Below are 20,694 nucleotides of genomic sequence, written 5' to 3'. Positions count from 1 at the left end.
CTCCAACGCAAGGACACCAACACCCTCTCTGACCCCAGAAGTGGAAACAGCCTCTTGGCCGTTCTCCCCACTTTCCCTCCAGACCCTTCTGCACACACTAGTCAGAGCAACACGTAACAGACGGACAGACCACTGTTTACACAGTGCCAGGACCTCTCAGCTCACTCCGAATAAAACCCACGGTCCCTTGGCGACGGCCCCTGTCAGTGCCATTCCCCGTCCCTCCCACAACACGCCTCAAGAAGTCGTTTCACTCACTGTGGCCAATTGCTCTCCTCCTACATCAAGTTTAAACCCGTGCTGATGAGCCTGCACCTCCGTCAGGCCTGCGAAACGGCTTTGATCCAGCCAGACATGCCCCCGGGCTCCCAAATCCCACCTCCAGCCAGCAATTCTTAGTGGTGGCCTCCTCCTCCATCATGGCTGTGCCCACCTCCCTTTCAGGGAAATGTGCCTTCCCTCGTCCCCGCTGGGCGGAGGCTCCCTCTCAGTGTTCTCTGCGGGTCGCCCCTCCTCCAGAAGCTTGTGAAGATGCAGTGATGCAGTCCTCGGTCACCCTCTCCGGACACTCCCTGCCGTTTCAAATACCATCCACAAGCCAGTAACACCTGCAGTTCTATCTCCGGCCGGACTTCTGAACGGGACTCCCATACGCAAGCACCTTCCCGTCACTGCTCAGGTGCTCCTGGCTGAGTGACTTCTGCATAAAACCTCTGCGTGACAGATCACCCCAAACTCAGTGACTTATCACAGCAGCCCGTCATGGATCTGTGGGTCGGGCAGGGTCTGATGACATCAGGCGGGCTCAGGGGCAGCCCTGCGTCGAGTCAGAAGTCCTTGCATTTCCCTGGGGCAGCTCCGCTCCCCCACACTCACTGGGGACCCTGTCAGAGGACACCAGCTCTCACCTGCTCTGGAAGATGGACGTGCAGGAGGCTGAGCCCCACGCTGTGAGCACATTTCAATCCCACTTGTCTCACCCACTGGCGGTCACACTGCCAGGCCCAAGTCAGGAGGGGTTATACTGTGTCGGGGGACACGAGGGACACTGACCCCACGTGTAACAGACGCCTCCCACTTTACATCTCACAGCTCAGGCTGCCCGAACACGAGCCAGCAGCAGCTGTCCTGTTGCCCATCGCCACGTCCTGCGGCCTCTACACCAAACACGCACTCCTCCTCGGCTCCTCTTTCTCTCACTTCACTGCCGGGAGTCTTCAAAATGCAACCAGGATCTGACACAGTGTCGCTGTTTCTTCCACCAGCCTTGCAGCAGCCACCAGGGTGTGGCTGCCGGTGGTCCCACGACTGTGCTGACAGGTCCCTGCTCCCCGCCTACCGGTCCATGCCCCTTACTCATCACTCACTCCACTCAGAGTCCAAATGAAGTCCTGGCAGAGGGTGACAAGGAATCCCATGCTGTCACCTCTCTCTCTCTCGCTCTCTCTCTCTCGCTCTCTCTGCTCTGGTCACAGGGCATCCTTGAGACTTTCTGAGCAGACCAGGCTAATGCTGTTATGGCTCTGGCACTAGCTCTTACCAAACCCGGTGGTTTCTCCCTGCAGATGCCCACATGGCAGACTTCCCCAGCTCCTTCACTGTTTGGCTGAAATGTCACCTGCTCTGTGAAACCTGCATTGACTTCACTACTTTAAACTGTAGCCCACTTACCCCCTTGCTCCTAACCCCCATTATCTCTCCACATTACTGATTAGCTCATGGTCTGCATAATTACCTCCTTTATTGTCTGCCCCGCAGTGCCATCCACCCCCAGCCTGATAACATAAGCATCACAAGGAAACCGTTTATGTTGTTCACTGGTGTGCACCCCACACATCCGGGAGAACACCCCAAAGGCTCCTGGGGCTGGACTCAGCCCTTCATTCCCCTTCCCACCCGGAACGAGCTCCTCTCGGCCTCAGAGCCCTGACACTTTTGTTGCTTCTGCCTGGAAACTTCTTTGCCCGACAGTTTCCGTCACCATTCAAGTCTCTACGCAGCTCCCACGTCCTCACAGCGGGCTCCTGGTCCCCTCGTCTAAAGCTCACGCCTTCTTCCTGCCTCTGCCCCATTTTCCTGCTCCGATGTCTTCGTCATACTTTCCCAGCTTCCCAAACACCTTCTATTTGCTAGGCTCTCACTGTGGCTCCTCCTGTGAGGGGTGAAAGCCCCTTAGGGCCAGAACGTGGTTGATCTTAGTCATGTCCCCTCCATGCCCTGGAGCAGTGCCTAGTGGGCCAGGAAAGCTCCAAAAATACGTGCTTCATAAATAAGGTCCTCCGTCGTGGAGGGAGAACAAATCTGTCCCCGTGATGGGCAAGAAAATCGGTAACTGCATTGAAGGGAGGGCAGGCTTTAGGAAATTCAACAGAAGCAACCTGAGTTCTGTGGTTGGACAGAGTGTCCCCAAGTTCAGTCACCCTTAAAACCTGCACACAACCCTACTTTTCCAACATAGAGATGCTTAAGAACTACTCGAAGGGAAAACGGAGAAAATGAGCTTCTGCACTCATTTTAGGTCACTAATTCTCTCAATAGGAAAAGATGCATAAAATGAGCTGGCATGTTATTTGATGTTTCACATGATTAAGTGCGAGAGGAGACAGCTTTGAAGTAGCTGCCACATGAGCCCAGGGGAGGACATGTAGACAGATAGTCAGACCATTCCGTGCAAACACCCGTCTCTAATAAGGGAGAGAGACCAGAGAGATGTCTGCCCTGCACCTGGGTAGAGCTACTTGCAATGTCAGATTCTCAAGAAAGGCAAGGGAATGAAGCAGTACTAATTCTTCAAGAATATTAAGTACAGTTATGTTAAGAATTAGTTTTGGACTACACTACACATAACAACTAACATTTCGCTGGCATTTTTATTACCATTCTCTTGCTTATTAAAAACATTGTTATAAGTGCTCTCAACGCACTGGGCCCCTTTACTGCCCAAAATCACTCTATTCCAATTTGGAGGTGAGGAAGTAGAGGCACAGTTTAAGCCACTGGTGTGAAGTCACCTAGCTAAAACCCAGAGCGTTTTGCTCGAGTGTGTGCCTTACCCCTGTGGCAAATGCTTACAGAGTAACAGGGACTCAGGCAGGACTTACAGTGAGTGAGTGAGTCCCTGAGAAGATTACCTGCGCAGCTTATGAAGGTTTGGAGGCAACCCAACCACCATTTGCTGTATCTGATCCCACCTCTGCCCACCTACTGTACAACGTTAAAAATAAACAAAAGTTTATCTGTAGTCCATTCCCTGTTCAACAGGTGCTGACGTGGAAAGGTTTGCTGACACCTTGTGGGGCTAGCCTGGGTCAGACCCCGATTATGGCATCAGTGTAACAAAGTGAAAACACACACACCAGCTCTGGAACCTACACGGCAACCGGAGCTTGCCGTCTCGTTACACACTAAAAGAATTGTGTGTTACTGGCAAAACTCCCTGCACCACCTTATGTAAATGTTAGCATTACTATTCTAAAACCTGGGAGCTTAATTGTGTTTGTGTCTATCAATACACGTGACCTAGAGCAGCACTACTCAGTGAGCTGTTTAAAAACATCAGGCAGTCACAGAGTTCCACGCAGCGTTTGCTGTGGGGTGCGTGCGGCAGTGGAACTTCCCCTCAGGAAGATCACCATTTTCGGCGTATAACCTGAAGGTACTTTCCGGGCACAGCCATCCCTGTGAGCCAGGGGGGCCTGTGGAGTACGCAGTAATCTCAACTCACTAAGTTCTGGTCAAGTGGCACCCTTGTCAGTGCGTTCCTGCACAGACTAACGGCTGCCATTTAACTTGCCCTCACTGGAGCTCTCCATGTGGCATGGAAACAGCCAATGGAAGTTGTACCCACACGGAACCAAATAAAGCCTGTGCTACCGCCCTGGGTTCTGACAACACAGTACTCCCGGCACTGCTCCATCACTCAGCGCCCCTGAAGGCTGACACACGGCAGACGGAACATTTCTGAAAGGACATGACAGTCTAATAGTCAACCCCAAAGCGGAACACAACGTGAAACCTGCCTGGTTTGCTATAAATCGCAAAAACGAACCTCTCCGACTAGAGCAGAGTTAATAAAATATACCAAATTCCATACAGCTAAAGGAAATCTATAATATTGTAGCATTGGAGACTACAATAAGAGAATTAATAGATTCACTCAATAGACACACAAAAAACTCACCGGAAGAAGGTGGAGCGTAGTGTTTAATTGGCATACAAAGATAATCAGCTAAATGTTAAAAAGTACTAAATATCCATTTCACAGAAAATTACATTTCTTCTCAACTGTGCTTCTCTCTGAGCCACGTTATTAATGCATCATAATACAATGTAAATGCCACACGCTGGAACTGTCCCAAGGCGTCTAGTTGTATGGAAAGACAGACATTAATATTCACCAACTCATTTAATTTTGCCATCATCTGATAAATATTAAGTGCATTTATCAAGCCGCAGAAGATGTATACAAACTGGATAATTTCACCTGACTAGCATGGCCCAAGAAACAGTGTATGTTTAAAGCCAAAGTTGCAGAATTGCAATTAGCCCTGCCACTATTTTTCTGGATCACCTCCAGTGAGAAAATCCCACTCTGATCAGCTGTATGAGAACCATGAAATATTTCCAACCTGAGACAGACCTTACTTGCCTTGAGATAGGAAGAAAGAAGACCCTGGGCGTTATGCGAAGTGAAATAAGTCAGACAGAGGAAGACAAATACTGTATGGTCTCATTTCTACATGGAATTGACAAAAGATGAACTCAGAGAAACAGAGAGTAGAATGGTGGTTACCAGGGGCGGGGTGGGGGGGCGTGGGGGATGGGGGTGTCAGTCAAAGAGGCACCTCCAGGTATAAGAAGAGTAAGTCCTGGGGTCTCATGTACAGCGTTGGGGTTACAGTTAACAATACTCCATCACATACTTGAAAGTTGCTAAGAGCAGACCTTAACTGTTGTCATCACAGAAAGGAAATGGCAAGTCTGTGGCGTGATGGAGGTGCTGGCTGAGCTGTGGTGGTGATCACTTTGCAGCACATAAGTGTAAAATGTTACATGTCAATGTTATCTCAATAAAGCGGGAAAGAAAACAAAAATTTGACACATTGTAGTTTTCTAGGAGTTTGTGTAGCTCATTTATTTCAAATGTGTTTGCAGCGTGGAAATGATATTATGAGCAACAAAATGCACACATTCACAGAAAAAAGTGAGATAAAAAGATGAAGGGAGGGAGGGAGGGAGGGAGGGAGGGGAGGGAGGGAGGGAGGGAGGGAGGGAGGGAGGGAGGGAGGGAGGGAGGGGAGGGAAGGAGAGGGAAAGGGGGGAGATGTGCAGGGAGGGGAGGGGAGGAGGAGAGGGGAGGAGGGAACGGGGAGAGGGGAGGAGAAAGGCTTTGGGAGGCAGATTCAGAAAAACCAGTGTCTAGGTAAGTGATGTGGGAGGAAAGAGAGCGTGGGTTAGAGAGTCAGGATAGAACAGGAAGCCGATACTGAGTGTGACAGAGGAGCCCTGTTTAATGAGTAGAGAGCAGTCAGCATAGAGATTGGAGACTAGAAGGAAATGAGGCCCCAAAGGTCGCACCCGGGCCTCCGACTCGGGCTGAGGAGCCCACCACTAACCACTAACCGGAAAGATGAGAAGGAGCGATGACAGTGCTGAGTGGGGGCTAAGAGGCTGGAGAGGCTAAAGCTGTGTGTGAGAGAGACGAGCTGGCAGCCCTCCAAACATGGGCCAGGGCAGGGGGGCCTAAGGGCAGCCCAGGGGTGCTCACAACTACATTCACAGACACAAGGACTCATTTCCAGTTGTGCTAATAAACATGACACAAAACTGAACCAGCCCCTAGGTTCTGTCCTGGTTTATGACACTTAACACCGATCTATTAAAATTACTACTTTTTTTTTTTTTTTTTTGGCTGTTATTTGTTTTTATTGGCTTTTATTTCGGGGCCCAGGATATGAAGCATAGACATAGTTAAAGTCATAAATAGTATAAAATCCAACCAAGTGTTAGAAGGACCAAACCAGATACTTTTTATCATATTATAGGGTAATGATTAATGGCTGAAGCATGAACTCAAAAGACAAAAGGAAGGGACATTTACTGAGGGCCCAGTCTGTCCCCGGCCTCACGACCTCCTGGGGAATAGTGGTTATTACCGTTTTCCTTGGGGTGACACATAACTGACGTATACCGACTGGGACCCCGCGTCTCCCCAAAAATAAGACCTAGCAGGACAATCAGCTCTAATGCGTCTTTTGGAGCAAAAATTAACATAAGACCCGGTATTATATTATATTATTATATTATATTATATTATATTATATTATATTATATTATTTTATTTTATTTTATTTTATTTTATATTATTAAAGACCCAGTCTTATATTATAGTAAAATAAACCGGGTCTTAATATTAATTTTTGCTCCAAAAGACGCATTAGAGATGACTGTCCGGCTAGGTCTTATTTTCGGGGAAACACGGTACCAACCCCAGGATTGTCTGACTGAAAAACCATCTCGTTTTCATCTACCACACCCACTGCCACAAACTACAGCCTGTGGTGGTGACAGTGATGGACTTATGACAGCAACGTTGGGGGTCGGACCAGCATATAGTTGGTAATGGGCTAAAATACAAAACACCATTGAGCACTGCCTATGATGAGGGTCACCGATAGTTCATGACATTCTCTTTTTTATCTATGCATCTGTATGTGTGTATTTAAAGGGACAGTATCTATTTGGTGTCTCAGCAAAACAAGTTAGAGAGCTATGGTGCTACCTACAAGAGCGTCACACATGACCTAGAGACAGACTACTCAGCTCACACTTGGGAATAAGCACGTCTCTACTCTAAAATTCTAACAGCAATTAACTGCAGCTTTGCATATGATACCTGAATTAATATAACAGTCTATTAAATTATTCTCCCAAATCACAGTAAACAAAATTAATAATCAATATTGATGTATGGTAGAGTCTTGGATGCCTAGACACCTCTCAAATATAAATGAAAATTACTATTTATTTTTAAAATAAAATAAACACCATAAACAATGTGGCAAGCTCACCTGCTTTCTAGGTGATTTTTAAATTTATATAACACAACTACTTACTGAAAATGGTTATCAAGTCTCAAGAGTATTAAAAACATTTTTTTAAACAAATGCTAAGCCTTCCTTTTTGCGAAAAGAACCATTACCCTAGTACATACTTACAGCGCCCTGGTTTGCACCCTCCCTACTGCACGGCACTGACGCCCGAGTCTCATTACTTCAATGTTCTGACCCCCAAATACGCTTGTACTGAAAGTGAGAGTAACACCGCTGAGCACGCAGGTCTGCAAGGAGGAGAAGGAGAACCTGGAAAGGGCAGGAGCGCCAGGCTCTTAGAGAAGCTCAACAAATACGACTGAACTCCATTTCCTGTGTAATGGCTGGCACGATTAACTTACACAGAAAGCCAATTGTTGCTTTCAGTACGTTTCTTCAAAATAAGTGTGACGGAAATGAATCAAAGCTAAAGTTCTGAGGATCTGTTATCATTATTTCTGATTTTCCCCCCAATTCATCTGCCCTTTGCTATCAGTCTTCCCACTCTGCTCACCTGGAAAAACGAAAAGGTCCACATCACCTCACCACACTACCACGTTTCCTCAGATTCCTTCCCGGCCTTTGAGTGCAACACCCCGTGCCCATTCGGAAGGGTTCACAGCAGCACGGGGGATGGAGAGAGACGGCCCATGACAAGGCCAGAATTGCCAGGCCAGCAACACGACCAGCTGGACCTAAACGTCCCTAAATTGGTTCTGAGCGCCTCCAGGGTTTGATAAATGTGTGTGCTGGTTCAGAAAGAATCACTTAACAGTGACTGATTTCCAGGAAAACAAAACGACACCAGAACTAATTTGATGAAGTGACGCGAGAACTCAGACTTCAGTGGTGGGTCACAGGCTCTCTTCACCCTCCACTACTGTATTTCCAAGTGAGCAAAGGAAATGGGGGGTTAAAAACCACTCTCTTTGGGGAGAAAGTTATTAAAAATAATCCCAGAGCATCAGAGATAAACTCCAACACCCACACATCTACTCTCATGGGACCCCCCCAAATTGTTTTAACCAGCAGTGCTTTCCTGGGGGAGTGGGTGCGGTGCACGTCACTGTGCAAAAGCCTTCTGGTGACATCTCATCTCCCTTGCCTATGTATTCCTATTCAAACAAGTGAAATAAATCAGCATGAACAGGTGACTCAGTGTTGAGCGATCTCCCCGGGGAAATCCTTGACAAGAGGACACTGCACTGGCCACACACCACCTGTCCTCAGGTCTGCAAGGCCGGGTTTGGGAAGGAGCACTGACATTAGAGCTGGCGCCAGAAGGACGGGCAGAACGCAGTGCAGATCCTCAGCAGGCCAGGTCACATGGGGGCTGAGCCGCGTCACCCATCACAGGTGACAAGCACCACACACGCCCCTCACAGACACTCTCTACCGCCCTGCTCTCAACTCCTCCTTCTGTGTGTCTGGCCCAAGGCTGAAGAACTTCCTACAGCAGAACCACTCAGACAAGTGCCTGTCTTTCCCTTCTGGAATCTCTACAGACACCCACAAGGTGACACAAACAGATGCCATTCATTAGAGTGAATTATCAGGGGAACTGTCTATAGAAAGTTTTCAGGTAGAAGGAACTCGCGTTTTATCCACCAGAGCCAGGAGAACAATGTTAAGGCTGGAGGCTAGAACCCCCTTGTCTAGAAGGGTCCCCGGGTTCTGAGGTGGGCTGTGCCCAAACAAATGAAGAAACGCATCTGACTTCGTTCACACGGAATGCTAGCTGATCTTCTTACTCAGAACCGCTGCTGTAGCTCAGAAACCCTGCATCCCCTCACACCACTGGCCACCACAGTTAAAGTATGCATCCTCAGAAGACTTAGGAAGTCACCAGAGTATTAAGGCACAAATTAACCTGTGAGCCATGACAATGAGTCATGGATGCCTTGACTGAGCACCTCACCAGGTCATCACGACCCAAGAGCTCAGACGTGGCAGGTCTGCGTGGTTCTGATCCCGTACCTGCTCACAGCAGACCCTCGGGCAATCATATACCAGACTCACTTGTCCCTCGTGCGGGCCAAAGGGAATAACCAATCCTGGCTTTGTGGACCAGATGGGTGAGTGTCAGGACCGGGCGCGATGTCTAGCATGCAGCATGAAATTCACAAATACTGCGTCCGTGAAACTAGCGGGGGCTACAATAGAAGGTTGACAATTAGGATGGTCGTCTGGGCTCAGAACTATAGTCACTGGTGACTCTCTGAGAGTCAGCTTCTAAAGGGAGAATAGTCCCCCCTTCTCTTAAAAGTTGTTGTGAGGACTAAACAAAAGAATGAACATTATTACACATTATAGACGTGACACAGTTTATGGAAAACCAGAATTGACTAACTTTGGTTTCACCCAAAACCCATGTAAAGGTAACGGTGAACCACATCTGCAAACAAAGGAAGAAGAAAACACATACCACAATGGAACTATTTTATCAATTAATTTGGCCAAGGTTCATTCTAAGTTACAAAGAAAATGGGACCCCTTAAAAGAACACAAGGAAACAAAACCAAAGCCCCAGCCTATGAGATGAAGATGTACCACAGATGATGGGGGCTGGGGGTGTGGCCGGACCGCGGTAGGGTGGATGGTCCAGAAGAAATAAGCACCGCGCTGCCCTGACCGCCAGACCCCTGGCTCCCGTAATGGCTCACGGCTGGATAGAGTTAAGAGAGACAGCGGGGGAAGCCGCAGAGCACTTACTTTGCTTCTTCAGGAGACATGAGAAGTAGCAGCACCGCCTGACAGTCACAGGAAGTGGCAGCTCATTCACAACAGCTGAAGCCACGTGCACACTCACTCCCCAAGCGTCTCAAGATCTCGCCTTAGATGCCCAAAATCAAATCCTACTTTCTAGAAAGCTGCTGCTTCCGCTTCTGCCCTCCCCCCTCCTCCCTTGCGAAGGCAGGTTTCCTCATTTCTGAACTGGTAAGGAAAGGGTGATTCAAAAAACCTGGAGTGAGAAAGAAGACAATCGCCAGGGGCAGGACTGCACAGGCCCAGCGCTGAGCAGAGCAGGGAAGGCTGCTGTGTTCTGAGAGGTTACAAGTATTTTCATGAAGGTTCAGTCCGCGGCGATCACAGGAGACATGGGTGCTCCCACACATACAAGGAAAGCTGGATGCCCTCACACTGGACATCTCTGCTTCCCCCTCTGGCTGGAGGACCAGTTGCGAGCCCCCTGAGAAAGCAAAACGGTGCCCTGCAGGTTCATGTGTGCACAGAAACAACTAAAGTACCATGAGATGAACGTGCGCTGTGTCGGATGCAGAAACCCGGCGTCGGCCTGGCACGGACTCACAGGCAGTGAGCGGCTAATGTGCAGAAAACATCGCTGAGATACTAACTTTCACTGAGATCCAGGAAAGTTGGGGACCTGAGATCTAGGCTCTTCCAGGTGGCCCTTGAGCAACACGGGGATTAAGGGCACCGACTGTGACACACTCCAAAATTCACACATCACTTCTGACGCCACCAAAACCTAACAACTAACAGCCTATGGTTGACCAGAAGCCTTACTGACAACATAAACAGTTGATTAACACACATTTTGTACATTATATGTATTATATACGGTATTCTTCCAATAGTGAGCTAGAGAAAAGAAACACTATTTAAAACATCCTAAGGAGAAGAAAATACATTTATAGCATTTACTGAAAAAAATCCGCATAGAAGAGGGCTGCGCAGTTCTGAGGGTCAACCGATCGGCTCTCGGGTTCCTTCTTGCCTAAAGCATCTGCAGCATATTTTGGTCATTTGTCAGTGAAGCCGCGATGAGCACAGCTCCCAGACTCAGTCTTCTGCCCACAGAAGGTTCAGAAACCTCCCAACGTAATCAAATTATTATACATAAAATAATACACAAGTCAAATGTATGCATTGAATGGCTTGTAGGCAACAAAACTCATTTTCAATCAAGCATTTTTCCAAAAGCATCCCCCCAAAATGATTATGTGCAGGAGATGAAAATGGGGAAATCTGGGGAGCACATCCCACCTTGGGACAGGGCCCAGCTCCAGAGTTAGGCTCCGGGATGTGGTTCCCATCCCCCACACCCATCTGAGGGGAAAGGAGTCCTGCAACTGATACCTGAGCTGAGTACATTTGGAATAAAACCTAAATCGTTTGCTTTTTATGGGTAAGGCTGACATAACCTTAAATGCACCAATATGAAATGTGCTGCTATAACGTTATGAAATTGACATTTCACGTCCATTTCAGATACAGTTAGATGACCTTAGTCTAAAAAAGCCATTTTAAATGAGAGCCAGAGTTTTAGTTTTTGACACATGGGTGCCCCAGCGAGAGAATTTATCTAGGTTATATCTGAACTCAAGTATGATCGACACAACTATTTTGATTCAATGGCTTTGGCTACTGTGAAAATATTTTCCTCTCCTACATTCTAATTGGTTATGTCACAGATCTCCTATTTAAGGTCCTGTTTTTTGTTTCTTTTTTTTTACATTTCAGCAATCATATAAAGCAGGACAACAAGCATCTAGTTCTTCAAACTGATAATCCATATATTTTCATCTTTACTCATTTCACGTTGTCAGATGAGAACAGACTTTACAATTCACTAGTTCCTACACCACACTAATCAAAAAGCAAACACAGACAACCCTGTTGAGTGACGTCTGTAGTTACAAAAACCATAGAGTATGGCCCCTGTTCACACATCGAGAACACTCTATGATTTCTGTTTTTAACCAAGGGAACAATGTCACCCTTTAAATTTCTAAGAATTATATTCTCACAAATCACAATCACATCACTTCTCAAACACAGCTCTCTAACATATGAAAAACACCTTAAATGAAGCATCAACAGAGAAAGCCTGTGCATTGGGTTAAACTTGCCAAAATACCGATGTGCAACAAAGGAAGAATACTGTAAATATGTTCCCAAAAACTACGTAATGGGGTATGAAAGATTAATCCACCAGTTACCACTTGCCTACCACAGTCCCTCTCTTATTGTAAGATTTCTCCTAATAACTCAGTGTGTCTTTTGGTAATTTTTCAGTCATCAGTGAAAGAAAATACAACACAAACTTGTATAATCAAAACAGAAAATTCCTGGCTTACATAACTGAGCTGTGGGGCTGTTCTGGCTTCAGAAACAGCTGCATCCAGGAGCACACAGGGTACCACGCCTGTTGGTTATGTTCTCCTTTGAATACACGTTGAGACAGTACCTCCCTTCAGGATGGCTGGGAAGTTGGGATGACATCCTCCACCACCAAGTGCAGAAGTAAAGGAAGAAGAAAGTCTTATCTGAGTATCAGTGCCCCCGAATAAATCACCTGTGGTCATGGCTCCATACCTGAATGAGAATTATGGCCAAATATTTCCAAAACACTATGCCTATGTTCCAAACGCAGCTCTCGCACCAGTAAGGAAGCCAACACCTCTCAGGCACAACCGTGGGGAAATGGCATCTGCAAGAGAAACTCAGAAGTATTTACCAGCTGGGCAATGGGATCTGAACACCGATAGGTTACGGCGGTTTCACTGCCTCTTCTCTCCAATCAGACGTAAGTTCTGAGAGTGCAGGAACCATTTTCCAAACTTAGGATAACCCTACTTGTTCTGAACAACCAATCTGGACCCAGATCAGGCCATTAGAGGCCATCAGACAGTCACGGAGGCAAGACACCGTGTATTTTAAGTTGCATGGTGCCCACAATGCCCCTTCGTCCGTATTCCCCCAACCCCAAACAAAGGCTCTGCCCACACCCTCACCCTCTCACTAGCCCTAGGGAGGCAACATATGGACGCGTTACCCCAGTCTGTATCTGATGCTTCCTCTCGGTAACAGTGATCCCAGAATATTAATTTACCATCAAGTTCTCTCTGGCAAGTAATCTGCCTCCTCATGGAAGCCAGGATGGGCTTCCGGCAAGTCAACTGTCTCTCCTGTAAGTGAAGAAAGCTCATGACATGTCTTTACTTCCATGGACTAGCTCTCCAGACGAGCTCAAATGTTCTTAAGTCCATCAGCTCTCAAAGAGCTGGCTTTCCCAACAGAGGAATAGGTGAAGTCATAGGAAAGAAATACAGGCAGGGTTTCTACGACACATACTCAATTTTCACAGGAAAACAATAAGGCTTTAAATCTAATTCTGGAAAGTGCCTTTTAATAAATCAAAGGATTGTTAAAGGACGTAGCCAGTGATAAATTTTAAAAGGAAAGTAACCCTAAATTGAATAATTCATGAACTCAGGTACACAAGTAATTTCCTAAAGTTTCTTAACAACAATTCAAACTGTAGTACACATATATTTACTTGGCTTCATCAGAATATAAATTCCTCATCCTCAAGGGCATCCGTTGGTCCATTTGAACTCCACAGAAAGTCAGTAAATAATAAGGATAATGTAACTACATAAAATTTTCCTTGAAGTGAAATCTATGCACAACTAGGAAAACTACGGGACTCAGCGACTTTTTAAAACCCTATGAGAAACGTTGAGCTATTCCCTTTCATGGGTTAGCTCCACGTCGCAATGTGTGATGTGCTCTTCATTACACTTGGCAAAACCCCGTTAACTTCTTCTACTCCTCTCTGTGAGCAGCGCATCAAGTGGATGGAGACTCGACTTCATGAGACAATGACACGAAATCTGAAGAATTACAGGGGAAACTGACTTCACAGAAAATGCCCTTTGATTTCAAACAACTGTCAGATAAGGGAGACAATCCAGCCAGCCCTCTGCCCTTTTTTCCTTGAGAGAGCAAACAACTGAATAAAGCTAGAATTAATTATAGGTGGGGGAGCGAAACCGCGGGGTGAAGACATCCCAGCCAGCCCTCCCAGGCCCCCCTCCCTGACTCCTCCGTCCACCCCACCACCCCCACCCCACCCCCGACCGCTCTGTGCTCCAGAATCACGTCGCCGCTTCCGCCCATGTCCCTCCTACTCCTTCTTCTTCCTTCGTTTCACCACCCGCTTGCTCGTAACACCACCGAGAACCAATGTCTCATTGACAGTCCCTCTGGCAGCCTTTCCCCATCACTGGGAAGCTCCTGGGCCAACCGCTCTCAACTCTTACTGCCACTTTTTCAAAATCCATCACATCTTACTCCTCAAGTGTCAAGACAGACGAAGAGTCTATGAAAACTGAGAAATTGGCCTGCCATCCAGAATGAGGACCCATCAGAAGTTCCAAGTATGTCATAACAATAAAGATCTGTTAGTGCAAAAAATCCCATTCATTATGAAAAAACAAATATGTGGGGAAAAGGCAGAGTTTTTTAAACTCCTGCTGTAAGGGAAAAGGCTGACAGTCTTGGCTGCCAGCCAACCACAGATACTCTCCGTCCACGACCAGGAGCACGGAATGATCACGACCCTCATCACAGCGGCAGGTTCTCATGAAACCTCTGAGGACATTAGCAAGAAAGGCCTTGGATTCGAGACAGTCAAAACAATGATAATAAAACAGCTGCTCACCTTCACGTGAGGAATTTAACACATTACTTCCCTTCTTCACAACAAATCTCTTTGGGGGTATCGACCACTGGACAGCAAACCCCCCAGAAATTTCCTGACTTCCTACCATGGGTTACTATTCCTGGCATCTCTGCGACTGCTCTGACGCAGCTGGCCACCTGTCCCTCCTCGCGCTCTGTCGTCAGATGGCATTTCCGGCCGAAGTACAGGATGGCTTGGCTGAGTGGGGTGTCCAAGGTCATTGTCACAACAGCACACTGACTGGGAGAGCTGGCTCAGCAGCTGGCTGGCCGGGAGTCGCCCTCTCCCCACAGGCCAGCCTGTGCCTCCTGGTGGCACACCAGGTCTGACACTTAAGTTTGTGAACTTGTTGCAATGATGTTGATACCCTTCTCTGATGTCACAGATATTAGCCATTATGAATTTGTACCAACTGGACAGTTAACCAAGTTTACTATTTGGAAGTGCTGAAAAGGCTGCGTGAGAAAGTTACATGAAAACGACCTGAACTTTTCACCAACAATTCATGGCTCCTGCATCACGACAATGCACCAGCTCACACGGCACTGTGTGTGAGGGAGTTTTTAGCCAGTAAATAAATAACCCTCCCTACTCACCTGATCTGGCCCCCAATGACTTCTTCCTTTACCTGAAGATAAAGGAAATATTGAAAGGAAGACATTTTGATGACATTCAGGACATCAAGGGTAATATGACGACAGCTCTGATGGCCATTCCAGAAAAAGACTTCCAAGATTGCTTTGAAGGGTGGACTAGGCGCTGCTGTCGGTGCATAGCTTCCCAAGGGGTGTACTTCAAAGGTGACCATAGTGATATTCAGCAATGAGGCATGTAGCGCTTTTTCTAGGACGAGTTTGTAAAACTGTCTGACCTCGTATTGCTCAGACTTCTAACATGGCAGTGACTCCCCGCCTTCCCGAGCGACTTAATCATGTAGGTCACACAGCATCACTGCATGCGGCCAGGCCAGCGTCCGGGTGGGAGATGGCCACCGGGGTGGAGGGCTAGAGGTGCTCTGGGTTACTTTGTCTATCACAAGGCCTCCTGGGTCAGGGGACATGTCTTGTTTCTTGAGGTTACAAATAACAAACCAACTCTTGGATCCTCTGAAAGCCAAGTAGCTAGAAATTGTCTGAACCGGGACAGGGATGAAAGTTTTCAGATACTAAGGTCTCCAAGTAAAATGGATCACAATTAAAAAGGTAGTAAAAGTTCTCACCCAAATGTTAATTTCATCTGCACTTAATTCGTCGGTCGCCACCTGCGTTAGTCACACCTTCTTTGGCCACCGGTCATCATCTTCCTTCAGGGATGCCATCCCTGCCATGCTAGATGCCCAGCCCTGCTCTGCCCTAGCTAAGGGCAGATGTGTGCACGTATTCATTCTACTCCCACCTCTGCCATCTGAATCTGAACAGAGTGGCAAAAGCACTCTGTTGGAAACATGCTTATCCTAGGAATGTCCTGTACAGTCGTTGCTAATGAGACCCACGCCCTCCCCCACTTACTCCCCTGGCCCTGGTGCTCTGGCCACCTGATGCCTTTCCGGTAAAGTCCCTTTGTGCTGCTGTAAGCCAGAGTCTGTGTCCCGCAGATCGGACTGGCAGGACCGGAAGCTGCAAAAGCTGCACACGCCAGCTGTGGGCCCCTCGGCTTAGTTTAAACAGGTCTCTACCACTGCCTTCCTAGGTGTGTATCCTTAGGCAAAGCACTCACCCTCTCTGATGCTGTTCTTCATCTTCAAAACCAAATGAGTGACACCTTCTTCAAAGAGTTGCAGAAATTAAATGGGGTAAGCAGAGCACAGCCCTTATCTGTAATCCTCATACCCAAAAAGCTCTGAAAACCAAACCCACTGTCAGCAAAACCTGATTGGAGCTTCAATGGAGCTGTGCAATGTCAACACGTGCAGGTGCTGCCCGAGCGCCCACAGGAAAGTCACATACCGTCAGCAGCCAGAGCACACCCCCTTTCCCAAATGGGAGACTCTAAAACACCTCTGACCCGGGGTTCAGACAAGAAAGACTACAGACCTGTAACTTATTATTCATTCAAAACATTGCTACTAAAACATCCACTGAGAATAGCGGCTGAAGAGAACCGTGGCTGATCCCAGAAGACTGGAATCACTATCAAAACCCAGAAATCACACTACAGCCAATTTCAGCAACAGACGAACATTTTGCTAACACCGCCTAAGTAGGTGGACTGCACCAAAGGGGCGCGTTTACATATAGTGGGATCAGCTTCTCTACAGACATCCTACTTCTGGTTAAGGCGTGTAACCGGCCTGGACCTGCAGCTGTTTAACTTAGGGTGATGAAGAATTATGTTTCATTCCATGAATGAAATGCCATGGGTTCCATACGCGTGGGGTCCTCCCAGGCTGGCTGCCCGAGCACCATGTCCTCTGACTCGCACTGAGCTGGGAACATCAGAGTTTGATTGCATCCCACCCTGGAATGGCCGCTCTGCTGGTCCGGTCAGGTCAGTGGTGCGCAGCTCCAGAAAGAAAGAAAAAGAAAAAACAGACTAAACCACAGCAGCGTCTTTCCTGTAGGGTTAATTTATTAACTTTGGAAGAAAGATGCTGAGGCTCTGTTTTTAAAATTGAAATGGAAAGTTGAGGATAAACGTGTGCAAATCTCCACATGACAAAAACGAAAAAGTATAATTCAAACTGGAATGACACAGAGAGAGCCATTGCTTTTGATAACGAATAAAGTTATACCACACCGTGTCACCTTCCCACTCTAGGTCTTCAAATCCTTTTAAAAATTCTTCTTCAGATGGATTCTAACTCCCAGGGAAAACAGTAAATAGTTTTGGGGTTTCACAAATGAAAATAAGTAAACAGTTTTGGGATTTTGAAATATATATAATGCCAGTTTTGAAAAACCTTCCTTTTAGAAAACATGTTTATCTGCCACAACTCCCGAGATTCACCCACAAAATCACCACTATAAATTTGTGTGACAGAACCTGTCCATACCAGCACTGACGTGTGGCACATCGTCCTATGACCAATATGGTGACGTAAGTAGGGAAACAGAGAGTGGGTTACATAAAACTGGAAATTCGCTCAAGTTCATGAAGTTAACTCCCAAGCAGATGATGCAAAAGACCATTCATTAAAACATACAAACAAACAAACAAAAAAACCTATCATTTATAAACAGGGTGAAGAGTGTCTCTCCAAAGTCTCTAGCAGATTTGCAGTGTTCATGAAGTTTTCAGGGAGCATCTGTTTTCTTCAGATGGATTCTAACTCCCAGGGTAAACACTAAATAGTTTTGGGGTTTAGCAAATGAAAATAAGTAAACAGTTTTGGGGTTCTGAAATACATATAATGCCAGTTAAGTGGACACATGGCCAGGAAAAGAGGGCCTGCTATAAGAAATGAAGCTCCACGTCCAGACACATGCTCTGCATCCCTACGCATGGGCGGAAGGAAACCAAACGCCGCCGTCGGCATTTGCTGCTTCTGAGAATACAAAAGGATGCAAAATAGCAAGTCTGAAGCAACTTTCTTCATCCATCCCAACACCACATGAAAGCACCGGTTCCTTGAAAGACCACCAAGGGAGCCAGAGGTGTTCTTGCTTCTCATTACAAACAGCAGCACCAACTCATATGGGAGGGGTTGGCACACCATGCTGTTTCTTGGAGGTTTAAAACAGAATTCACAAACCATGTTGTACAGGCTCTTAATTGGTGCCGCAGAAAAGAAAGACTTTGTGGTATTTAAAAATCATAAAATAAATTTAAAATCTGGGGACATTCCGGGTTAAATAAACAGTTTGTGCAATTTTGCTTTTATCTTGTTTTCCTGAATAAGTTCTTAGGCCTTCAATGTCCTAGTATACATTATGAGCTGATAAAGGAGGCATTTCCCAAATAGTTGTCCACAGAAAATCATGGTTTGTACTTTTCTGAAGTTCCACAGAGTATACAGTGGATAACGGTTCTCTACAATGCATTATAATCAATCCAGCGACCCGGGATTCCTATAAAACCAGGACCTAGCCTATGTTTGAGTGGTTCTGGTGATGGGAGACTCACTACCTGCTGAGACAAACTGCTCATTTGGGGGCCGTTCCACTCAGCCGGCTCCCTGAGGTTTCCTTTCTGGGTTCTGACATCCGAGCAAATGCAAAGCAGACAGTATTGCCCTGGAAAGCCTTTCGCGTATGTGAAGACATCTACTCCAATACTTGGCACCGAATTTCCACCACGGGAGCTGAGCACCGTAAATTCCTCCTGGTTTGGGCTGGCATCACTACCCAACCTGATCACCTCACGACACATGCTCGGGTGGGAGGCCGGTGAAGTGCTGTCACGCACAGCCCCAGCGTGTGGCCGTGTCAGAGCAGGGTCAGCGCAGGCCACTTCTCCCAGGGTCCGCGCCATGGCTCTGCCGCTCACTGTCCTGCAGACCCTGACACTTGGCTCACTTTCCCGAAGCCTTACTCTGCTCGTTAGTCAAAGAGCAATAACAACAATTCTTGCCGTCATGAGGTTTCTGCAAACATTCAGTTTGAAAGAGTGACTCTGCCCCATAATGTGTTCAATAAATGTTAGCATTGGTATGACCATTTGGGAAATACATGTTTTCCTTTGGTCGATTTAAAAAAGTAGACCTCACCAAGCCATCACAGTGAGTGTGGCTCCAGTTGGAATCAGCAGGTACAAGAGACCGTGAAAAAAGGGAAAGAAGTGGGCAGAGGATTAGAAACAAGCCCCAGCTGTCCGCAAGCAGCTAAAGCCCTGACCACAAAACGGTTCCCAAGCAGACTCCATCTTTATCTTCCCATGGAGGGACGGATGTGTCGCTTTCTTTGGAGGGTTTCAGTGACACGCACTCCGCTAAAGCCTTCGACTCGAATGAGGAGTGGGGGTGTGGGCAGAACTGACTGACCGCGCAGGCTTCAGCATCCCCACTCAGACCGAGAGAGTGGCGCTTGCGGGCAGCACAAACTCAGCATCTGCTTATTTTCCACCCCTGGCCTGGCACTGCTCAGCTTAGAGCGGGCTTTTGGCTGGACCAGCGGAGCTTGCGATCTTTTAATTCTGTGCATGACTGACCCTGCCCTGCAGCACCTTTTAAACACTGGCAGAGTCTGACAGCCATGATGAATGGGGCTCACTTAGCCCAGGCCTCCAGCATCTTGTGGGTTCAGGAATTCTTGGCACTGCGCAGCCGAACTGAACTCGGCCTAAGTTTCCAATATGGGACCCCAACCTTCCATCATTGGTGGTGTTGGGGGAGCTCCTGGCAGGAGTGTAGATGCTGAAGAGGCTCAAAGGACCTCTCACGCAATGTTCTGGATATGTCAGGAATGTTCTTAATTCCTAGCAATCAATTAAGAGTAGACAGGAAAGAGACTGGCCTTAATCATGGCGCTTGTTTTCGAAGGACTATGGGACATGATGCAGTTAATTAGCCTGAAGGTCCCACTCTGTAACCATCACGTGACTCGCTTTCCCCTCAGGCCACTTAATTTGATCAAACACTGAGTTCTTTCTTAAATTAAAAAAGCAAAAAAACAGGCATCCAATGGCCCCCAAGGGTGACTCACAGACAGGCCCTTCCGAGAGTTCCCTGATACACCTGTAATCTCGGCAGGTGAAGCCACCCCTCAGTCACACATATAGCGCAGGGGACCGCAGGGTAGCCAGCAGTCCACCAGGTGGCCTAGCAAGGGCACTGCCCCCAAACTGAGGACATGGTGACTTAATCAATACAGGCTTCTCCTGAAAAAGAGCAAGCGGCTCAGGGAGGTGAGGGGACCAAACAAACATGGACCCTCACAAAAGACGGGGTGGGAAGGTAAATCATGTTGCAGCAGTGGGACCGGGATCTATAAAGCGCTCGCACTCCCGCCGAGCACATCGACACCAAGTGACCCCACGTCCCCTTCCAGTCCTGAGCCCCACTGGCCCGGGGACGTCCAGCGGCTCTGTGGTTGTGCAGCCTCCCAGAATTCCTACCAGAACCTTCCACGTGCAAGATACTTCTCTCTTCTTTAGTTCTGTATCTCAACTTCTGAAAAACCTCCATTCCTTAGCGGAACCTGAATAAATCTCCATGTCTTGCAACCAAAGGAGGCC

General features: G+C 47.3%; 1 protein-coding gene across 7 annotated transcripts in view; it reads right to left on the bottom strand.

The window, feature by feature from the left end:
- The window catches only part of CNTN4 (contactin 4), a 769,828-nt gene that overhangs the window by 726,116 nt on the left and 23,018 nt on the right, over window positions 1-20,694 (bottom strand). Inside the window, exon 1 of one of the 7 annotated variants that reach the window (XM_074312214.1) lies at window positions 259-367. The exons of the other annotated variants lie outside the window; for them this stretch is intronic. The gene's annotated coding sequence lies outside the window, so the exon portion shown is untranslated. Of the gene's footprint in view, window positions 1-258; window positions 368-20,694 lie in introns of those variants that run through there. 7 annotated transcript variants of the gene reach the window in all.

The sequence above is a fragment of the Rhinolophus sinicus genome, linkage group LG10, assembly GCF_036562045.2.
Source record: "Rhinolophus sinicus isolate RSC01 linkage group LG10, ASM3656204v1, whole genome shotgun sequence".
Classification (NCBI taxonomy): Eukaryota; Metazoa; Chordata; class Mammalia; order Chiroptera; family Rhinolophidae; genus Rhinolophus; species Rhinolophus sinicus.
The sequence above is the reverse complement of the archived record's forward strand: the minus strand, read 5'-3'. Positions and strand labels throughout refer to the sequence as shown.